Source organism: Coregonus lavaretus (genome assembly GCF_964263955.1).
Source record: "Coregonus lavaretus genome assembly, chromosome: 11".
NCBI lineage: Eukaryota > Metazoa > Chordata > Actinopteri > Salmoniformes > Salmonidae > Coregonus > Coregonus lavaretus.
In genome coordinates this window covers 44,188,902-44,212,525 of record NC_139998.1, presented here as the reverse complement: position 1 = coordinate 44,212,525, position 23,624 = coordinate 44,188,902, and positions in this window count along the sequence as shown.

Sequence of the window (23,624 nt, the reverse complement as noted above, 5' to 3'; positions counted from 1 at the left end):
CTCCTCTCGTCCTATCGCCTCTCATATGACAAGGGAACAAAAAGGGACAGACAAGCATTTAAAGTTTATACACTCACTGAGTTATTTCCAGCATTCAATATTCCCCCACTCATATTCGCTCTAAGACTTAACTCAGGACTAAATAGCTCAATAACATTTTTATTTATTTTAATCCGTCATTTAATTTAATTTATTATAATCCGTCAACATATATCTAATTTATAAATTCACTACATCTCAACAAATAGTTTCATTTTCAAACAACAGCCGCTTTAACAACTAGAAGATTCGTGTCCAAATCTCTTCTCTTTTTCTGTGTCTGTTTCTCTGTCTCCCCCTGCAGCACAGTCTAACAGAAATATGACCAATTTACCCCAAATCCCCCTTGTTGTAGTTTTAGTAAACAACGTGTTGTAGTTTAGTACCGTAAAATCAAACGTGTCATAATCTCGTGCCGTAAACTCCCCCGTTTTGTAGTGTAGTGTCGTAAAATTAAACGCATGCGCAAATACATTTAACGATACGATTTCCAGACAATAGAATGTTAGCATTCTGCCACAGCCCCTCTCTTTTACCCCTTATAGTCAAACAATAACACTTAACAGAGCTCACAATCGCATAGAACCTGAATTCCACACACACAAACATAATTTAAGAGGCTTTATTCCATCGCAATGGCCCTCTAAGGTCACACGTTAGCATGTAGCACGCAACACAATTAGCATTTAGCATTAGCATTTAGCATTAGCATTAGCCTTTATGTACAATGTGGCATGAAACACAATCAGCATTTAGCCTTAGCATTTAGCATTAGCATTTAGCATTAGCCTTTATGTACAATGTGGCATGAAACACAATCAGCATTTAGCATTAGCATTTAGCATTAGCATGTATCTAACCTGTGGCTTGCAACACGTAACAAGTAACCTGCACTGCCCTTTTCTTTGTCTTATTCTCTACTGTTTATGATGCCGTGAGTTCAATGGCTATCTACTGAGAAGTTCCCCCACGCAGATAGCCCGTCGGACAAAAGATGAGCAGTAACCACAATCAAATAAATCCCATCAACCCGAGTTTTCAGAACCCACCTAATATACATCTAACGCGCAAGAGGATTTTCGGCCCATCCTGGATGGCCCCCCTGGGGTCTTGACACGGTGCAATGCCTAATTTTGTATACGTATATCTGCCTTGTATTATATCTGCCTTTTTATATCTGCCTTTTACTACCATCGATTGCTCTAAAATTTTAGAATAATTATGACAGACCCCTAGTTGACAGCAATAACACCACATCAGCACAAACCCAAGTAATTTACACGGTACACCCTTCAATGCCCTCTCATAAGCCAGCGAAACAACTAATGCCCAAATTTTGTGAGAAATCTCACCTTATAGCCGGCTTGAGCGGTAGTCACCTCGCGACTCAGGAATGGGACAAAGAACGATGCAGTCAGATCCCGGACGAGCCCCCATTTGTAGTGTATCGCGTCGATGCTGGCAATTATTGCAAAGAGTCCGCTTAGGCTGCACTTTGATTACAAGTTTTATTTATATCACAAGATGTCAGCATAAGTTACAGACCCTGCAGGGCTGGAGAAACAGTGTCCCAAAATAATATGTCTGTTTCTAACCCCCTCTTCCTCCAGCATATACTTATAAACAATGCAAAAATATGGGTTGCTCCCTCTGCTGTCCAATCACCTGTCTCCCCTGGGGCGTCACCCTACAAATGGCTACTTTTGAACTAACATAAACATCTTTTCATTTCTACATGAAAAACATTAACAAAGACATAATCCTAATACACTACACTAGCTTCATCACTGTGAATATCTCAGGCTGTGGGGCATCACTCTCATCTTATCTCCACTTGCTCCTTCCGCTATTTGCACGGCCTCCACATAGGAGACCTGCTGGATAGCCCTCATCCTAGCTACTGCATCCTCTTTTACCCTAAGAGGGCACTCCGTGAACTCTGGAGAGTGATTCCCATTACAATTACAGCAGCGTGCTTCCTTAGACTCTTCAACAACAACATACAGTGCATTCGGAAAGTATTCAGACCCCTTGAGTTTTTCCACATTGTTACGTTACAGCCTTATTCTAAAATTGATTAAACTGTTTTTCTCCCCAACACACAATACCATATACTGACAAAGCGAAAAACAGGTTTTTCGAATTTTTTGCAAATGTATTTAAAATAAAAAACAGAAATACCTTCTTTACATACGTTTTCAGACCCTTAGCTATAAGACTCGAAATTGAGTCAGGTGCATCCTGTTTCCATTGATGATCCTTGAGCTGTTTCTACAACTTGATTGGAGTCCACCTGTGGTAGATTAAATTGATTGGACATGATTTGGAAAGGCACACACCTGTCTATATAAGGTTCCACAGTTGACAGTGCATGTCAGAGCAAAAACCAAGCCACAAGGTCGAAGGAATTGTCTGTAGAGCTCCGAGACAGGATTATGTTGAGGCACAGATCTGGGGAAGGGTACCAAAAAATGTCTACAGCATTGAAGGTCCCCAAAAACACAGTGGCCTCCATCGTTCTTAAATGGAAGAAGTTTGGAACCACCAAGATCCTTCCTAGAGCTGGCCGCCCGGCCAAACTGAGCAATCGGGGGAGAAGGGCTAAGGTCAGGGAGGTGACCAAGAAGCCGATGGTAACTCTGACAGAGCTCCAGAGTTCCGCTGTGGAGATGAGAGAACCTTCCAGGAGGACAACAGTCTCTGCAGCACTCCACCAATCAGGCCTTTATGGTAGAGTGGCCAGACAGAAGCCACTCCTCAGTAAAAGGCACGACAGTCCGCTTGGAGTTTGCCAAAAGGCACCTAAAGTACTCTCAGACCATGAGAAACAAGATTCTCTGGTCTGATGAAACCAAGATTGAACTCTTTGGCCTGAATGCCAAGCGTCATGTCTGGAGGAAACCTGGCACCATCACTACGGTGAAGCACGCTGTGGGGTTGTTTTTCAGCGGCAGAGACTGGGAGACTAGTCAGGATCGAAGGAAAGATGAACGGAGAAAAGTACAGAAAGATCTTTGATGAAAACCTGCTCCAGAGTGCTCAGGACCTCAGACTGGGGCGAAGGTTCACCTTCCAACAGGACAACGACCCTAAGCACACAGCCAAGACAAGGCAGGAGTGGCTTTGGGACAAGTCTCTGAATGTCCTTGAGTGGCCCAGCCAGAGCCTGGATTTGAACCCGATTGAAAATCTCTGGAAAGACCTGAAAATAGCTGTGTAGCAATGCTCCCCATCCAACCTGACGGAGCTTGAGAGGATCTGCAGAGAAGAATGGGAGAAACTCCCCAAATACAGGTGTGCCAAAATTGTAGCATCATACCCAAGAAGACTCGAGTCTGTAATCGCTGCCAAAGGTGCTTCAACAAAGTACTGAGTAAAGGCTCTGAATGCTTATGTAAATGTAATATTTCAGTTTATCTCTTTTTTTAAATACATTTGCAAAAATGTATAAAAACCTGTTTTTCTTTGTCATTATGGGGTATTGTGTGTAGAGTGATGAGTGATGAGGAGGAAAAAACAATTTAATCGATTTTAGAATAAGGCTGTAACGTAGCAAAATGTGGAAAAAGTCAAGGGGTCTGAATATTTTCCAAAATGCACTGTATTTGTTTCTTCTGCAAACACTTGCCACGTGGAAGGGGGAAAATGTAAGGAACTTGTCTGTCGGCCTTGCATTAAAGAACATAATTGGTTAAAGAAAACTGTGATAAATAACAAAGTATACCAGTTTCATTTAAGGACCAAAGGATTGACAGCCGTCCCATATAGATTGCAAAATAGTTGGGAAGAGATTTTTGACGTACCGATCCCATGGCATAGTGTTTATGAACTGACACGCAAAACGACGCCGGATTCAAAACTTAGAATTTTTCAATTTAAATTATTATGTAAAATTCTTGCTACCAATAGAATGTTATTTATATGGGGGATACAATCTTCCCAGCTCTGCAAATTTTGCTGCGACGAGACAGAATCATTAGATCATTTGTTTTGGTACTGTCCATTTGTAGCTTGTTTTTGGACAGGTCCAGAAATGGCTAAAGGATTGCAATATTTATCTGGAGCTAACCCTGCAGATAGCATTACTGGGTGATCTGAAAAGTCATAGTCAATCAATCAGTAATATAATAATACTTTTAGCAAAAATGTTTATTTTCAATTTACAATCTGTAGAAACAATGAGAATAGAAAGGTTCCGAACTCTTGTAAAACATCACAGTACAGTTGAAAAATATATGGCAGATAGAAATCCAATATGGATGGTGTTAAGAGATAGATGGGTGGTGTTGAATGGAGTTGAAGGATGGGACTAAAACAACTAACAACAACTAATAACAACAAGATAACAAATAATGTAAGCATACTGTGTCCATAATAAGTATATAGGTTATAGGTTGAGAGCTTTTGTGAAAGAGCACAGTTAGAAAGATATGGCATATTGAAGCAAACCGGATGTACATCATGAAAATGACCGTAGAGGTTGAGGGTAGAGGAAGTTCAGGAGTAAAAACAAACAAAATATAATTATTGTAAAATTGACTGTGTCCATAAAATGTATATAGTATGTACAAGCTGGAAGTAGAGGCCTAAGCATTGCTGTTCACTAGTTTACTCCAATTAGGGAAGGGGTGGTGGGGTTGGAAAGTAATAAAGGGAAATATATTTCAAAAAAGGAAATGTATACAGTGGGGAGAACAAGTATTTGATACACTGCCGATTTTGCAGGTTTTCCTACTTACAAAGCATGTAGAGGTCTGTCATTTTTATCATAGGTACACTTCAACTGTGAGAGACAGAAAAAAAATCCAGAAAATCAAATTTGTATGATTTTTAAAGTAATTAATTTTCATTTTATTGCATGACATAAGTATTTGATACATCAGAAAAGCAGAACTTAATATTTGGTACAGAAACCTTTGTTTGCAATTACAGAGATCATACGTTTCCTGTAGGTCATGACCAGGTTTGCACACACTGCAGCAGGGATTTTGGCCCACTCCTCCATACAGACCATTTCCAGATCCTTCAGGTTTCGGGTCTGTCACTGGGCATTACGGACTTTCAGCTCCCTCCAAAGATGTTCTATTGGGTTCAGGTCTGGAGACTGGCTAGGCCACTCCAGGACCTTGAGATGCTTCTTACGGAGCCACTCCTTAGTTGCCCTGGCTGTGTGTTTCAGGTCATTGTCATGCTGGAAGACCCAGCCACGACCCAACTTCAAAGATCTTACTGAGGGAAGGAGGTTGTTGGCCAAGATCTCGCGATACATGGCCCCATCCATCCTCCCCTCAATACGGTGCAGTCGTCCTGTCCCCTTTGCAGAAAAGCATCCCCAAAGAATTATGTTTCCACCTCCATGCTTCACGGTTGGGATGGTGTTCTTGGGGTTGTACTCATCCTTCTTCTTCCTCCAAACACGGCGAGTGGAGTTTAGACCAAAAAGCTCAATTTTTGTCTCATCAGACCACATGACCTTCTCCCATTCCTCCTCTGGATCATCCAGATGGTCATTAGCAAACTTCAGACGGGCCTGGACATGCGCTGGCTTGAGCAGGGGGACCTTGCGTGCGCTGCAGGATTTTAATCCATGACAGCGTAGTGTGTTGCTAATGGTTTTCTTTGAGACTGTGGTCCCAGCTCTCTTCAGGTCATTGACCAGGTCCTGCCGTGTAGTTCTGGGCTGATCCCTCACCTTCCTCATGATCATTGATGCTCCACGAGGTGAGATCTTGCTTGGAGCCCCAGACCGAGGGTGATTGACCGTCATCTTGAACTTCTTCCATTTTCTAATAATTGCGCCAACAGTTGTTGCCTTCTCACCAAGCTGCTTGCCTATTGTCCAGTAGCCCATCCCAGCCTTGTGCAGGTCTACAATTTTATCCCTGATGTCCTTACACAGCTCTCTGGTCTTGGCCATTGTGGAGAGGTTGGAGTCTGTTTGATTGAGTGTGTGGACAGGTGTCTTTTATACAGGTAACAAGTTCAAACAGGTGCAGTTAATACAGGTAATGAGTGGAGAACAGGAGGGCTTCTTAAAGAAAAACTAACAGGTCTGTGAGAGCCGGAATTCTTACTGGTTGGTAGGTGATCAAATACTTATGTAATGCAATAAAATGCAAATTAATTATTTAAAAGTCATACAATGTGATTTTCTGGATTTTTGTTTTAGATTCCATCTCTCACAGTTGAAGTGTACCTATGATAAAAATTACAGACCTCTACATGCTTTGTAAGTAGGAAAACCTGCAAAATCGGCAGTGTATCAAATACTTGTTCTCCCCACTGTATATATATATATATATATATATGTATACACACAAAAGGAATGTAACCCAAACAAGAGCGAGGTGTAACCTCTACACAATACACGGGACGAGACCCGTAAACAACAAGAGCACTATACACGGTACTCACGAGACCAATGGACACGGGATAGTAATCAACAAGGACAATGGGGAACAGAGGGCACATATATATACACATAATAATCAGGGGGAATGGGAACCAGGTGTGCGTAATGAGACAAGACAGTCTGAATGGCAGGACAGTCTGAATGGCATGAGCAGCAGTACCGGGGGGATCCGTGAGTACCCCCCCCGACGTGCTGCACCAGCAGCGGGATGACACCAGCCTCGGGGACGACCACAGGGACGCGGTGTGGGTCTGTCAGGGCGCCGATGGTGAAAATCCCTGGTCAGCGAAGCGTCCAGGATGTCCACTGCAGGAACCCAGCACCGCTCCTCTGGGCCGTACCCCTCCCAGTCGATGAGGTACTGGAGACGCCCCGCCCGACACCTCGAATCCAGGACTTCACGGACCGAGTACGCCGGACCTCCCTCGATGTCCAGAGGAGGAGGCTGGGCATCACTGGGTCCAGCCTCAGCGAGGGGACCAGGAACCACTGGCCTGAGGAGAGACACACGAAAAGTCAGGTTAATGCGGTAATCAGCAGGGAGTTGCAAGCGGTACGTTACCTCATTAACCCTCCTCAGGACTTTAAACAGCCCCACAAACTGCGGGCTCAGCTTCCGGCAGGGCAAGCGGTGGGGCAGGTTCCGGAGAGCCAGACCCGGTCACCTGGAGAGAAAACAGGCGCCTCACTCCGGTGGCGGTCGGCCTGTTCCTTGTGCCGACGCACGGCCGCTGGAGACGAGTGTGCTCAGCTTTCCAGGTCTCCTCAGCGCACCGAAACCACTCGTCCAACGCAGGGGCCTCGGTCTGGCTTGGATGTCAAGGTGCTAGGGCCGGCTGATAACCCAACACGCACTGGAAAGGAGTGAGGTTAGTGGAGGAGTGGCGGAGGGATTTCTGCGCGTACTCAGGCCAAGGTAGAAAATCTGCCCACTCCCCCGGCCGGTCCTGACAGTTACACCTCAGGAACCTGCCCACTTCCTGATTGACCCTCTCCACCTGCCCATTAGCTTGAGGACGGTACCCGGAGGTGAAACTGACAGTGACCCCCAGGTGTTCCATGAACGCTTTCCATACGCGTGAGGTGAACGGAGTGCCGGAAGACGTGCATAAAAAAGAGCCTCCGCGGTTTGCTTAGCCGACGGGAGCCCAGGCTGAGGAAGGAGGCGACAAGCTTTGGAAAACCGGTCCACAACGACGAGAACGGGAATGTTCCCCTGGGAGGGGGGAAGGTCCGTGACAAAGTCCACCGAGAGGTGAGACCAGGGTCATTGTGGAACCGGCAGGGGAAAGAGCTTTCCATAAGGGAGGTGTCTGGGTGTCTTAGAATGGGCACAGGTGGAGCAGGAAGAGACGTAAACCCAGACGTCCCTAGCCAAGGTGGGCCACCAATACTTCTCAGTCAGGCAGGCGATGGTACGGCCTATCCCAGGATGACCCAACACAGGCGCCGTGTGCGCCCAGGAAAGGAGGCGGTCCCGCACACCCATGGGCACGTAGGCGCGGTTCTCAGGGCACTGTGCAGGTGCGTGTTCCGTACGCAGGTTCTGCCGTATGTCGGTGTCCACGTCCCACACCACTGGCACGATGATAAGGAACTGCGGGATGATGGGGTCTCCTCTTCCTGCCTCTCCTCTGCCTGGGTTGGAGCAGGGGAATTCCCTGGATTGTCACCCCCTCGCCTATTAGTGGATAGAGGGCAGGTCGGGGAGAAATGACCCCTTTCTCAACTATAGGAGCAGAGGCCCAGATTCCTCCTTCTCCTACGCTCTGCCTCGGGCAAAAGTGCAGAGTTCACCTCCATCGGCTCTGGCCACGGAGCAGGTTTAGCCATGGGCTACGGATTCCGTGCAGGTCTTCGTCCGGACTGCAGGAGGTTCTCCAACCGGATCGCCATGCTGATGAGCTGGTCGAGTGACAGGTTGTCATCATGGCAGGCTAACTCCATCTGTACCTCCTCCTGCAGTCCGCTGCGGAACCCGGTGACCAGAGCCGACTCGTTCCATCCGGTGGAGGCCGCAATGTTCCGGACCTCCAGGGCGAACTCCGAGGCGGTCCTAGATCCCTGGCGTAGTCGGAGTAGATGCTCACCCCCCTCTCGGCCCTCCACAGGATGATCAAACACCGAGCGGAAGAGGAGGGTGAAGCGCTCGTAGGACTCGACCTCAGGACCGCCCGTTTCCCAAACCGCAGCACCCCAGTCCAGGGCCCGTCCGGTCAGTGCCGAGATGACTGTGGCAACCCTGTTTCTCACAGAGACATCCTTGGCGTAGCGAGCGAGGTACAGGCCGCATTGCAGAAGGACTCCCTTGCATCTCGCTGGCGCGCCGTCAAAGCGCTCTGGGAGGGACAGGGGTATTCCGCGGACCGGCTCAGATGGAACGGAGACAGGTAGTGGTGGCATAGGGGCTGGTGCCGGTGCTGGAACCAGTGCTGGAGACTGGAGGGACTGTACTTTCCCCTCCAACCGCAGGATGGTTGCCAGCACGCTGTCCATGGCGCTGCCGAGTCTGGAGAGACAGTCCTCGTGATGCTGGACTGTCTCTACGATGGTTGCCAGCTCGGCCTTTCCCGCTGTCTCCATTTTTATGGGTTGATTATTCTGTCATGTTGTATAATGATTTGAAGACAGGTGCAGAAATACGTATTAGGGGTTTTATTTACTCCACCCAACACAAACACGTGTATATATACAAAAGGGATGTAACCCAAACAAAGAGCGAGGTGTAACCTCTTCACAATACAAGGGACGAGACCCGTAAACAACAAGAGCACTATACACGGTACTCACGAGACCAATGGACATGGGACAATAATCAACAAGGACAATGGGGAACAGAGTGCACATATATACACATACTAATCAAGGGGAATGGGAACCAGGTGTGCGTAATGAGGCAAGACAGTCCGGGGTCGGTGGTAATGATCCATGTCAGTGACGCCTAGAAAGCCGGTGACGTAGATCTCCGGAACTGGTGAATGGAATGAGCAGCAGTACCAGCGGGATCCGTGACACCAACCCAAACACTGTCATAGGTTTTCAGGGAAACACTAAAAATTTTAAATCATGAGGAGAGGGACCGGGAGGGGGGAATCACATGCACTTCCCCTGGCCTCACACCCTGCTACACCCCACTCTGTACCCCTCCACTGCCAACCCAGCTCTCCATCCCCCAGCCATCTCCACAGTAAGCTGAAATAGCGCATTTAAGCGTTAGCTGCCTTGTCTCTAATAGGATCAAGGGGACTTACATTGTCATCTGATAAAACTAAGCAGCTTGATAACTGCGCTGCTCCTTCTTATCCAATTTGTACTCAATTAGGATATTGAGGAAACAAGGGAAGATGGACCGAGAATGTATTAACATGATAAGATAACTGAGCCCCCTCGCCCCCCAAAACACACACACACACACACACACACACACACACAGACACACACACACACATTACCTGCTTGTTTTACTTGAGAAGTCAGTCATTAAACTGGTCGCTCTCATAATAAAGGCTTGACAATTTGATTTATTTCGCAGCACTGTGTCGTGACGTGACTTACTTTAATGTATGACTGTTATTATCGAATCACCTAGCTATGTTTAATTGTCACTCGATTAAATTAATCATGTAACAATTAACTCATTAGGAATTTGGGGCACCATGGAAGAAGTTGTTTAACGAGTTACCATCTCCCGAATTAAACTCTTAGAAGATATATGTTATATATTGATAAGTCACATTCAATAATTACCTCTTATCAGTCTCATTCTGAACGTCACATAATCCTTGAACCTGCAAGAACCCTAACCTTATTGATAAATCTGCAATACACAAATTGGCTGAATTATTTATTTACTAACTAACTAAATAATAACACAATACAAAAACACACATAGGTTATTGATTACTAACATAATACAATGAAAACTGGTCCCAGTGAACTGGACTAACATTAGCATGAATTCTTGGGTAGTGGAGGGGTCAGAATGGAAGGGAAAGACAGAGATTCAAACTATCGTGGTTACTTTGCAAACTACGCTACACGGAAATACAAATGCTTAATACCCCACTAAACGCTCATTCAGATTAGAAATGCAACATGTATTTACGTGTAGCTGTCCTCGATAGTTGAGTTGATGATGTAGGACTCCCAATGTCCTTGGTAGAGTTTCTGGTCATAGTGCTGGCTAGATGTTTTTGTTTATTTCGTGGATGCTTAGGGATATGGGGTCTAGGCAGGGATAGAGAGAATCCACAGGAGGGTCCGATGGGTTGACCAGCCTGAATGTGGACATTTTTGATTGTATTTTGTTTGCTGAGGCTTTCATGTGTATTCAAATTGCATCATAGTTTCAATTGCATTGATAAAGATTTATGAATTGATCTGGAGTACTTAGGTGGTTGCCTGGGGCAGAGGGGCCGTGAGATAATTTTACTGTCTTGATTGATTGATGGATATTTGGAAAGAAAGCTGCCAGACAGGTTTTTCGCTATCACACTCCATAAAGATTTGTTCATATTTCATAGAAATTTATTTACACTCCATAGAAAAATGTGTTTTTGGTTTATTGTTAAAAGTTACTCAATAAGAGAGAAATTGTTATTTGTCATAATCCTATTCTTTTTGTTTTCGAGACTTAATTTGTCTCGAAGGGGGGAATATGTAGTATCTGAGGAATTTATGACTTTGTTAATGTTTGCAAATGGTAGCTTAGAGAATGTTGATTTGGCCCAGGGAGACATCTGGAGAGCAGTTTTAGAGGAGTACCCTAAAGCAGAGGAAGTCTGTTGTGTGGACTCCTGGGAGTGGTCTGTAGGGGAAAACACCCATATCAGATTACATAGGATATATACTATGGTTTGGGACAAAGGAGGTCAGAATAGCATATTTAGAATTTGGGTCGGCTGTTCTCCGGATGCCTGCAGGTATCTGTAAATTGAAGCTGTAACCCTTTGATATAAATAAACCTTTATGATCAAAGTACAGCGTCAGCGGATTTCCTTGTTCTCACAGCATAATTAGCAACGTTTTCTCGACACAACACTGGTCTTTCTAGTCTAACCATTTTGTAACGTGTAGCTTCAGCTTTATGCTTCTTGGTTTTGTAGAGTGTCAACCATTTTAAGCCGTAGAGCTTACTGGTCTGGTTGAAATTCAACCATTTGCAACGTTTGGCTCACGCTTCACGTCTGCTGGTCTAATGTTAAAATGTTTTTCAAGGCTTTTTATGCACTCGGGGTAAAAGGGGCGTTCCATCATGTTTGTTCTCATCTGGATGTGGCCACTGAATGAGAACAAATCAATACGGAAAACAATCATCTCATCTAGAATGCTAAAATCACATTGTTATCTTCACAAAAGTATTATTATACTTAATCATTCGTTTTATACAACAATTAGATGCAAACCTCATAACTAGGAAGTGTAGCCCCCCCGGAGATACAGTTATGTTGTTCCATCGTCTTTAATGATATCACAACATAGTAACGGATTCGACATGATTGTTCTTTAAGTCCCCACCAACCATTTCCCACATTCTTTTAAGTAGGAATATTGTTTCATTATCCCCTTTTGGATGTTAGAGTCTTGGTGGGAAGACTTCCTTTGTTAACAAAGGGGTCCTTTCTCCCAATACTTCATGGCAAGGAAGAGAAAGTATGCACGGTATTTACGACCGGTCATAAAACTGGCCCCCAGGAAAGGGGGTGTTCAAACCTTTGCCTAGCTGGCATGTTTGATCCTCAACCCATGAGGGCAAGTCATGACAACTGTAGGCTATGTGTGGACTAAACTGAGAAGTAAAATCTGCAACTGACATCTACCTATCATATCACGATATGGATATATTATCATTAACAATATAAATATGTTCAGCATGTTAACATGATGAAGATGACACATGGTAGTGTTGTCATTATGTTTGCTTACTAATAATGGGTAAAGTGCTTAGCAGGTGATCCAGTGATTTCCATATCATCCTCTTGGCCTCATCCCTCTGGAAATTGCAAAGACCTGCAGTCTGCAGCATTTCCATGCCTGGCCACACGTGAGATTCCTGGCCTTGTGGTGTCCAGCAGCCCTAATGAGCATTACTGTCCAGGGGGTTCCTGAGAAGCTGCTCAGCAACACGGTGATTCCTTCCTGAATAAGGTATAATTTCACTAAGGCCATTAGCGCCATGCTCTCACTAGCAACCATGCCAGACTGACTGAGGGAACAACACACAAGTGCAAATAGGTGACACAGGTATGGCTGGCAGGCCATTCCAGACGCTAGCTGATTCTATATCAAACACTAACATACTCACATTATTATACCTGCAATTTGCAGGCTTTTGCAAACCCTCAGAAACCTGCATCATCTCATTAAAGAGAGCAGGCCAACGTACTCTGACATACGCTGCAATCTGCAGGTTTTAGCAAGCAGATTGCAGGTTTTAGCAAGCAAGCTGCAAACACACCCCACTACAATGACCATCCAACAAAATGGCTACTGTGCATTGTGAAGCAGATGGTCAGATTTGTACTGTAACAAAGCCCATGTTGAAGGTGGTCTTGACCTCCAACATGATTCTAGTAGTTCTAGTAGTTTGAACATCTATTAATTATTTTACCATCTGTAGTTCTGCAGAGGTCTTGGGAGGATGCTAAGTCTGTTCCTAGAAGATCCATGCTTTACCTTGACAATTTGGATAGGCAACATAGGACACCTGTCCATTTGGCGTTGACTCTCTTCAATCTGCTTTCTTTAATGGGTCATTTCTTGATGTCATTAAGACATTAACCTTTTACTTAGAACTGGATTGTTTATCGAGTGAAGAGCATCCAAAAAAATGTCATCGCGTGACCAAGTTCTGTTGTCTTAAATTAAATAAAATCTAATGGATTCCAGTGAAAGGAATCAATAGTTCTGTTCACTGCTCATTCATCATTAAACCCACTGACCTTAAAATACTCTGGCTTCTGTCTATTTGAATGTTTCCATCTGCCTCCAATTCACTTTGTAATTTAGTTATTAGTCATTTAGACACTGTGAATGCATGACTAATTCGACACCCAAGAACTCAGCCAAATAGATTGCCTTGGCTTAACCTTTTACTGCAGTAGGCTAAATCAGGGTCACAGAGTGATTCTTCGTAATCTTAAACAAATCTACTTTGAAACAAAAGTATACACCTCACACACATGGTTATGGGCTTTAAAAAAGAAGACACCTGTTCCATGTCAGATATAGAGTTGAAATGTATTCAATTTTGAGTTTGCATCCCAATATTACACTTTATTTACATCACAGAAGACTGAAATAGAACAGAACTGTTTGACATAGAAACACCGGATTTTCATCAGACTACAACATTAAGAGTGAGTTCCCAGTCTCTGATGGCCACAGGCTACATCTTCTCACATTAACAGGACCATGGTGAGGCTAGCTGGTTTCTCTAGCCGTCTCATATCCTCAGATTAGCTTGTCCTTCAAGGTAAAAGATGCATTAGATGTCTGTGTGTGTCTATACTGTAAGTGCCTTCGGCTGGCTAATTCTCAACGGGGCACTGAACATTGTTGTTGTACTTGTTATTTCACCACCGGTGTTGTTGTTGTAGCTGCACCGGTGTTACATCATAATGCTGTCACCATTAAAATATATATATATTCTAAGTAACGATTGTCAGGGTTGTTTTAGTCCCCTGGTTACTTACATCTCCAACCAACACACCATTGCTGTCACACCAACCTTCATTTTGGCTCCCCCTCCTGTCCAGCTCAGGCGTTCGGAGTCGCCGGCCTTCTAGCTGCTGCCGAACCTACTTCTGGCAAACGCCTTTCACTCATCAACCCCGGGCTTGTCTCGTTATCATTACACACACCTGGTTCCAATCCCCACTCTATCACTGTATATATACTCCCTCTGCCATTTGTCTTTGTCGGTCATTGTAAATGTTACTTGTTTCCCTGAGAGGAATCTTGCCTACTATTTCCTGAGTACTTTATATTTTGCACTTTGGGTTCGCCCTGTGCCTTTTTGTTTATGAAGATATATTTTGAGCACAACAGCGTTTGTGTTTCGTCTCGCTTTGATCTATGTCGCTTAAATAAATTCAGTAGTTCTAAACCTGCGACTGCCTACTCCTCTCTACACCAGTGACAATTGCACTGTTGAGTATTCAAGTATCTCTCAGCCTGGCCTCAAAGACTAGACGTAACATAGTAAACATAAATCTGTGACACTCATATTAATATTATATGTTATGTTTGGTATGGTTGCATAAGACAGAAGGTTACTTGAACGTCTAGCAACCCAAAGGTTGCGAGTTTGAAATCACATCACGGTTCAACTTTAAAATTTGAACTAATTAGCAACCTGGAAAGTGGAAGGGGGAAAATGTAAGGAACTTGTCTGTCGGCCTTGCATTAGAGAACATAATTGGTTAAAGAAAACTGTGATAAATAAAAAAGTATACCAGTTTCATATAAGGACCAAAGGATTGACAGCCGTCCCATATAGATTGCAAAATAGTTGGGAAGAGATTTTTGTCGTACCGATCCAATGGCATAGTGTTTATGAACTGATACGCAAAATGACGCCGGATTCAAAACTTAGAATTTTTCAATTTAAATTATTATATAAAATTCTTGCTACCAATATAATGTTATTTATATGGGGGATACAATCTTCCCAGCTCTGCAGATTTTGCTGCGAAGAGACAGAATCATTAGATCATTTGTTTTGGTACTGTCCATTTGTAGCTTGTTTTTGGACACAGGTCCAGGAATGGCTAAATGATTGCAATATTTACCTGGAGCTAACCCTGCAGATAGCATTACTGGGTGATCTGAAAAGTCATAGTCAATCAATCAATAATATAATAATACTTTTAGCAAAAATGTTTATTTTCAATTTACAATCTGTAGAAACAATGAGAATAGAAAGGTTCAGAACTTTTGTAAAACATCACAGTACAGTTGAAAAATATATGGCAAATAGAAATCCAATATGGATGGTGTTAAGAGATAGATGGGTGGTGTTGAATGGAGTTGAAGGATGGGACTAATAACAACTAACAACAACTAATAACAACAAGATAACAAATAATGTAAGCATACTGTGTCCATAATAAGCATATAGGTTATAGATTGAGAGCTTTTGTGAAAGAGCACAGTTAGAATGATATTGCATATAGAAGCAAACCGGATGGACATCATGAAAATGATCGGAGAGGTTGAGGGTAGAGGAAGTTCAGGAGTAAAAACAAACAAAATATAATTATTGTAAAATTGACTGTGTCCATAAAATGTATATAGTATGTATAAGCTGGAAGTAGAGGCCTAAGCATTGTTGTTCACTAGTTTACTCCAATTAGGGAAGGGGTGGTGGGGTTGGAAAGTAATAAAGGGAAATATATATTTTTTAAGGATATGTATGTGTATGTGTTTGTGTGTATGTATGTACAGTGGGGAGAACAAGTATTTGATACACTGCCGATTTTGCAGGTTTTCCTACTTACAAAGCATGTAGAGGTCTGTAATTTTTTATCATAGGTACACTTCAACTGTGAGAGACGGAATCTAAAACAAAAATCCAGAAAATCACATTTTATGATTTTTAAGTAATTAATTTGCATTTTATTGCATGACATAAGTATTTGATACATCAGCAAAGCAGAACTTAATATTTGGTACAGAAACCTTTGTTTGCAATTACAGAGATCATACGTTTCCTGTAGGTCTTGACCAGGTTTGCACACACTGCAGCAGGGATTTTGGCCCACTCCTCCATACAGACCTTCTCCAGATCCTTCAGGTTTCGGGGCTGTCGCTGGGCAATACGGATTTTCAGCTCCCTCCAAAGATTTTCTATTAGGTTCAGGTCTGGAGACTGGCTAGGCCAATCCAGGACCTTGAGATGCCTCTTACGGAGCCACTCCTTAGTTGCCCTGGCTGTGTGTTTCGGGTCGTTGTCATGCTGGAAGACCCAGCCACGACCCATCTTCAATGCTCTTACTGAGGGAAGGAGGTTGTTGGCCAAGATCTCGCGATACATGGCCCCATCCATCCTCCCCTCAATACGGTGCAGTCGTCCTGTCCCCTTTGCAGAAAAGCATCCCCAAAGAATGATGTTTCCACCTCCATGCTTCACGGTTGGGATGGTGTTCTTGGGGTTGTACTCATCCTTCTTCTTCCTCCAAACACGGCGAGTGGAGTTTAGACCAAAAAGCTCAATTTTTGTCTCATCAGACCACATTACCTTCTCCCATTCCTCCTCTGGATCATCCAGATGGTCATTGGCAAACTTCAGACGGGCCTGGACATGCGCTGGCTTGAGCAGGGGGACCTTGCGTGCGCTGCAGGATTTTAATCCATGACGGCATAGTGTGTTACTAATGGTTTTCTTTGAGACTGTGGTCCCAGCTCTCTTCAGGTCATTGACCAGGTCCTGCCGTGTAGTTCTGGGATGATCCCTCACCTTCCTCATGATCATTGATGTCCCACGAGGTGAGATCTTGCATGGAGCCCCAGACCGAGGGTGATTGACCGTCATCTTGAACTTCTTCCATTTTCTAATAATTGCGCCAACAGTTGTTGCCTTCTCACCAAGCTGCTTGCCTATTGTCCTGTAGCCCATCCCAGCCTTGTGCAGGTCTACAATTTTATCCCTGATGTCCTTACACAGCTCTCTGGTCTTGGCCATTGTGGAGAGGTTGGAGTCTGTTTGATTGAGTGTGTGGACAGGTGTCTTTAATACAGGTAACGAGTTCAAACAGGTGCAGTTAATACAGGTAATGAGTGGAGAACAGGAGGGCTTCTTAAAGAAGAACTAACACGTCTGTGAGAGCCGGAATTCTTACTGGTTGTTAGGTGATCAAATACTTCTGTCAATGAAATGCAAATTAATTACTTAAAAATCATACAATGTGATTTTCTGGATTTTTGTTTTAGATTCCGTCTTTCACAGTTGAAGTGTACCTATGATAAAAATTACAGGCCTCTACATGCTTTGTAAGTAGGAAAACCTGCAAAATTGGCAGTGTATCAAATACTTGTTCTCCCCACTGTATGTATGTGTGTGCGTGTGTATGTGTGTATATATATATATATAAATATATTTGTGAGAAACAAAAACATATGGGGGATTGGAAGTGATGCAGACAATTACATTGATGGAAGTTACAGTCTATCTGCAATATTAAAGCTGATCTACCCCCTACATTTAATAAATAAAATACAATAAATAAAATTAAAATAAATAAACTTTGCAACTACTTACTACTTTTTAGCTACTTTGCAACTACTTAACATGTTGGCTAACCCTTCCCCTAACTTTAACATTAACCCCTAACCCTATCTCCTAAACTTAACCCGTTACCTTAACCTCTAGCCTAGCTAACGTTAGCCACCTAGCTAATGTTATCCACAAATTGGAATTCGTAACATATCATACATATTGTTATGTTATAACATACGTTTACTATGTTATGTCTACCCCTGAGTCCAGGTTGCTCTGTTGCCATGTCAGGATTCAACAAATGCCAACTGTATGGAGTAGGGAGACTATGAACTACTGAATATTAAATAATAGTTGTTTTCATAACCCTGAATGTATTAATGTAAGGCAATTTAGCAAACACGACTCACAGATCATCTTAAAATTCACTTTGTGACCTAAGCTTTAAAGCCACACTCTTTGTGGGTCACCCATAGAGATAGATAGAGGACTCTAGTGCCCAAAAGCCGGTTTTAGCATGGGAAGCGCAGTTGAGGACTTTCACCATTTTTAAGGAAGGATCACCCCAGGTGGCAGTATGAATCCTTTCAGTTTGTTTACCAACTCATAGAAGTAGTAGAAATATGGAGATGGCCTCAATAGCGCTACCCATGCTCTCACAGACGCCATAATTGGAATGATACAATGTTGCGTCCTCTAAGTTGCATTCCGGCATTTTCATATGAAAATAGCACTTGGTGTGGCCTGGGGTGGTCCAGCAATCTAGGACCACATGTACCACTGCCAGCATGAGTTTGAATCCGGCCCATTGCTGTTCAGCAAAACCTCTCCTACCTTTCCACTCTACCTCTCTCTGTCCTAACCAATAAACAATAAAATGTGTAAAGAGTGGGGCTGCCCAAAGAAAAAAAAATGGTACTTGGTAGTACTCAAGGGAATTCCATTCGAGCAACATTAGCCTACTTACTGTAAAACAAATATTTGAAGCATACAAACTCTTCTATAACAAAAACATAAACAATGGAGTGATAGGTCTTTAGTTGTCGATTATGACAAGGTAAGACAGTTGTACTCATTTCATTTATGTCCACACTTGCCATGTACTCTGACTCGATAACTAATTAGGCCGACATGGTGAAAATCTGTTAATTAATTTAACTAACTGTCTATTGGAGTTTGGCAGGTGGTACACTTTGGCATTGTAATGACTCTCCTAAGTAGGTTAAATACTAAATAACTACAGGTTAAACACATCCAAACCAAATTACCTTTACATTTTATGTTGGACTATAATGCTGCATTAAATGTAGATTTTTAAGCCAGAAACGGCCTGTTTTCCCCTATCCAGCTCAATGCAATGACAATATGGCAGACGGAGAACAACTGATTTGGTCAGAGGCATTTTTCCTGAGCTGCTTTTTATTTCTTCAAGTCTGAAAACCTAAAACGAATCAACAGAGTGTCTTAAACTTATCTTTAGATTTCATTGAGGACAGAGGAAATCTCCAGAGAAGACAGCCTCATTAAAGGCATGGTTGATCTCTGTGACACCTCTCTAAGCCCATCCAAGACTTCAGAGTGTCCTACTGGTGCAAATACTCTCTTAAAGCAACAGCTTCCTCCCAAATACCCCCAGAAACACAGCAACATAATAATAATAATAATAAGCCATTTAGCAGACGCTTTTATCCAAAGCGAACATGTTTATTTGTTTAAAGTTACAGATGGATCAATATTAGTTATGTTACTACAGTAAATACTTTCATTGTTTTTGTTTAAATGTATTTTATAACCTTTTCAGTTTAGTCATATACTAATCTAAATTTTGAATCCTTTTACATTATCACTGTAATTACACATTTTATTTTAAGAAACCACCGAAAATGGCATTATCTGAAGAAATGTGATTTATTTGATCTATGTGTCGCAGTGATTTAATCTACATGGATTGACCATGATATGATCATGTAATGAACACTTGCAACAATTAGTCCAAGCCAATTGACACAAGTCGGGTTAAATCCTTAATGAGCTGTTAAACATGCCGGAGTTCACTCCTCTTGAATAGATCTGGTCCCTAATTGTTTATTTTCTCTATTGGACAGATTATGTCTGCAAGCAGTCATATTTGGGGGTTCACAGCGAAGCTGTAAAACCTACTGTTATCGTCTGAATAAAAAAATAAAATTAATTTGGCACACAGAAACTAGAGGCCATGAGTAACTTGGTCAAAAATAATTGGCCTATAGGGAGCACTGTTATAAGCAGTCTCACTTAAACCCTCATATCCGTCTCCAAGTTTGACCTAGAGACTTGAAACGTTGTATGTGGGTGTCTTCCTCGTGCAGAACAAATTTGCTTTAAGGACCCATAAGGTCAGTCAAGATAGATTTTCCTCCATCTTGGAAATTCTGGAAAACCTTCTCATGAACCATACGAAAATGGACTACTTCAAAATGGAGATGGCCTCAATGGCACTGCCCATGCTCTCTCACAGACACCATAACTGGACAGGTACAATGTTGCGTCCTCTAACCATCTCTATGGAGTCACCAACAAAAAACATAAGGTGCATTTTGGCATTTTCACATGAAAATAGCACTTGATGTGGCCTGGGGTGGTCTAGCGATCTAAGACAATTAATTTGATCTATCTGTCACAGTGATTTAATCTATGTGGATTGACCATCATATGATATTGTAATGGACACTTGCAACAATTAGTCCAAGCCAATTGACACAAGTCGGGTTAAATCCTTAATGATTACTTGTTGGTTACTGTTATTTGCTATTTGACAAATAAATTATGATGTGAAATAAATAATGTTGATGATATCTTCTGTCACTGTGCCTGTAGTTTAAATACATTTGAAATAAATTGTAACTGGATACTTTGACTTTTGATTGACGTATGATGTTTTGATATTTTAATAATATTAGAAATTCATATTTTACTTTTTCAAATTCAAAATGGTAAAAAATTGTGTCAACATTAGTAGGAGCTTCATGTCTTCAGATGGCTCTCTCCACCACTCTCAGGTCCCTACCAGAGTTTTTATGTAGTCTTTCTCTGGAATAATGAGGGGATTAGTGAAAACTTTCAGTCAGACCTTTGTCTTTAAAACAATAGATTTCTGAGAGAAAGTCTTGTCATGGCTTCATTAGCTCTGGCCTCCTCCTGTGGGGTGAATGTAAGCTACATTTAGTACAATTACTAGACTAGAAAACAACTGTCAATCATTCTTAAAGGGGAAGGATTCCAATTAATAAACCTCTTTAATCCCCTCGTTTTATTTCCATTCACCAGCACCACCAGAACTACTCTCTGAGCTTTGGAAAGACTAGGTGTATAGCCTGCAACAAAACCACATTAGTTGTCAAGCTTGTTTTATGCACACACTTTTTGTGTCAGCATATTATACACATGGATTGTGAAGAGAGGCTATAGAGAAGATGCAAGGTAGCCTAGAATAGACAGAGGGTGAGACTTGTGTGGCTTTGGTGTGCAGTGTAAAGGACAAGGGTGTGAGCTGCCTCAGTAGTTGAAGTGCAGTGTTGGAGGAAACAGGTGGAATTTTGACAGTCCTTGCTGAGCGCACGTCATTTCTTCAGAGGTAGGTTCAAACCGATATTACTCTTTCATTTGTTGTGACATTTAACCTACTATAAAATAAAGATTAACATTTTAAATAATATTCGCCTAACATAATGTCTCTATATGACATTTAAATCTTAGGAGGTGGACACTGAAAGTGAGAATGCTGTTAGCATTGGAAATGACGCTTCTTTTCCACAGAGTATAGAATTGTTTTACAGTATCAGTGAAATATACAGACAAAGATTGTGGATTTTAAGAACTTTGCGTTGTAGGCTAATTTATATATTTTACTACAATAATGATACTAGTGCTTAAATAAACTCTAAACATGTGCTCTTGAATGTCATTCACATTTGTAAAATGTAGGGCCTAATTCAATTTGGTTCATTTCGCATTTGGGCCATTTACGTTTTTGTATATTTAAATCAGTAAAGAGTCTCTTACTTCTACTGTACGAAACTATTTATGACAATTTAAAAAAGTATATATGGTTCGTTATACTCATATTTTGCCCAATACGTTTTTTTTCTCCATCAAATTTAACTTTTGTCCTAAACTTCAGGGTGTGGACCTGTCATCTCATTATAAACTTGCTAAATATATGTAGGCCTAAATAAGATATTTCAGAGAGCAACTGGTATAGACTAGATTTGACGTGTTAATACTGTATAAGGGGGGTTTCACGAAAATGGTGTCCTTTTGACCAGCCAATGGAAAAATATACACTACCATTCAAAAGTTTGGGGTCAACAAATGTCCTTGTTTTCGAAAGAAAAGCAATTTTTTTGTACATTACAATAACATCAAATTGATCAGAAATATAGTGTAGACATTGTTAATGTTGTAAATGGCTATTGTAGCTGGAAACGGCTGATTTTTAATGGAATATCTATGTAGGCGTACAGAGGCCCATTATCAGCAACCATCAGTCCTGTGTTCCAATGGCACGTTGTGTTTGCTAATCCAAGTTTATCATTTTAAAAGCTAATTGATCATTAGAAAACTTTTGCAATTATGTTAGCACAGCTGAAAACTGTTGTGCTGATTAAAGAAGCAATAAAACTGGCCTTCTTGATACTAATTGAGTATCTGGAGCATCAGCAATTGTGGGTTCGATTACAGGCTCAAAATGGCCAGAAACAAAGAACTTCTGAAACTCGTCAGTCTATTCTTGTTCTGAGAAATGAAGGCTATTCCATGCGAGAAATTGCCAAGAAACTGAAGATCTCGTACAACGCTGTGTTCTACTCCCTTCACAGAACAGCGCAAACTGGCTCTAACCAGAATAGAAAGAGGAGTGGGAGGCCCCGGTGCACAACTGAGCAAGAGGACAAATACATTAGAGTGTCTAGTTTGAGAAACAGACGCCTCACAGGTCCTCAACTGGCAGCTTCAATAAATAGTACCCGCAAAACACCAGTCTCAACGTCAACATTTCTAAGTGACCCCACATTTTTGAACGGTAGTGTAATATATATATACAGTGGGGAAAAAAAGTATTTAGTCAGCCACCAATTGTGCATGTTCTCCCACTTAAAAAGATGAGAGAGGCCTGTAATTTTCATCATAGGTACACGTCAACTATGACAGACAAATTGAGGGAAAAAAATCCAGAAAATCACATTGTAGGATTTTTTATGAATTTATTTGCAAATTATGGTGGAAAATAAGTATTTGGTCACCTACAAACAAGCAAGATTTCTGGCTCTCACAGACCTGTAACTTCTTCTTTAAGAGGCTCCTCTGTCCTCCACTCGTTACCTGTATTAATGGCACCTGTTTGAACTTGTTATCAGTATAAAAGACACCTGTCCACAACCTCAAACAGTCACACTCCAAACTCCACTATGGCCAAGACCAAAGAGCTGTCAAAGGACACCAGAAACAAAATTGTAGACCTGCACCAGGCTGGGAAGACTGAATCTGCAATAGGTAAGCAGCTTGGTTTGAAGAAATCAACTGTGGGAGCAATTATTAGGAAATGGAAGACATACAAGACCACTGATAATCTCCCTCGATCTGGGGCTCCACGCAAGATCTCACCCCGTGGGGTCAAAATGATCACAAAAATCCCAGAACCACACGGGGGGACCTAGTGAATGACCTGCAGAGAGCTGGGACCAAAGTAACAAAGCCTACCATCAGTAACACACTACGCCGCCAGGGACTCAAATCCTGCAGTGCCAGACGTGTCCCCCTGCTTAAGCCAGTACATGTCCAGGCCCGTCTGAAGTTTGCTAGAGTGCATTTGGATGATCCAGAAGAGGATTGGGAGAATGTCATATGGTCAGATGAAACCAAAATAGAACTTTTTGGTAAAAACTCAACTCGTCGTATTTGGAGGACAAAGAATGCTGA